Source organism: Octodon degus, unplaced genomic scaffold, assembly GCF_000260255.1.
Source record: "Octodon degus isolate 3935 unplaced genomic scaffold, OctDeg1.0 scaffold00306, whole genome shotgun sequence".
In the NCBI taxonomy this organism is placed as follows: domain Eukaryota; kingdom Metazoa; phylum Chordata; class Mammalia; order Rodentia; family Octodontidae; genus Octodon; species Octodon degus.
This window is the reverse complement of record NW_004524882.1, coordinates 100,567-101,761: the sequence shown is the minus strand read 5'-3', so window position 1 is coordinate 101,761 and position 1,195 is coordinate 100,567.

Genomic DNA, 1,195 nt, shown 5'->3' with positions numbered 1-1,195 from the left:
GAATCGATATATGAAAAAATGCTCCACATCACTAGCCATTCGTGAAATGCAAATTAAAACAACAATGAGACATCATCTCACCCTAAAAAGAATGGCTATCCTAAAGAAATCACCCAACAACAAATGTTGGAGAGGCTGTGGGGGAAAAGGAACCCTTCTCCACTGCTGGTGGGAATGTAGACTGGTGCAACCTTTATGGAAATCAACATGGATACTCTTTAGAAATCTTGGACTGGATATCCCATTTAATCCAGCTATTCCTCTACTGGGAATCTTCCCACAGGATCTGAAAACTTCATATCATGGTGATATATGTGTGCCTATGTTTATAACAGCACAATTTGTGATACCCTAGTCTTGGAAACAATCAAGATGCCCATCAACTGAGTAATGGATTAAAAAGATATGGTATTTTTATATGATGGAGTATTACTCAGCTAAAAAGAATGATAAACACAAAGCCTTTATATTTAAGTGGATGCCACTTGAAGATATACTCATAAGTGAAATAAACCAGACACTCACATACAAATATCGTACAGTTTCCCTAGTATAAGTAGTCAAAAGAAGAAATACAAATAAAAAAGTGTAATATAACTAAAATGAAAGCAAGAACTTGAGGACTAGACAATGAAAAGAGAGCAAGGGGAAGAGCTAGGAAACAGCACAGGGGAAGCTATAGAGTTATATGGAGACAATTGGTAAGGCAATGCTCCTGAGAATCTTCAGAAGATTTTTTAATCTAGCAGTTAATTGGAATGATTCTCCCTATCATATCCCTATTGGAATGACTATATATACACACACCTGTGAACTAAGCAACTGCACTGAAGATGGCAATTTGTAATAGTAGGTTCATGCTTGGAGTGCCTGTCATTTCGTTTTTCTCAATACGGGCTGCTTGTCATGACATGCCAGTTGCTGCTGTGCTACCTCTCAGGTAGATGATTTTTCAAAAAGAAGGGGGTGGTGAATGAAGGCAGGAGACAGGAAAAGGAATGCTGTGGGATTGTCCTGCTACAAGGTTGTATATGGTTAGGTTTCTGGAGCTGTGTGTAAACATAAAAATTATATAATTCTTTATGTCTATTAAAAAATTTATTTTTTAAATGTTTTTTCATCACATTCTGTAGGGACTTAAAGTTTTACATATCAATACTTGATGAAAAATACCTGTTCCATGTTATGCCTAAGA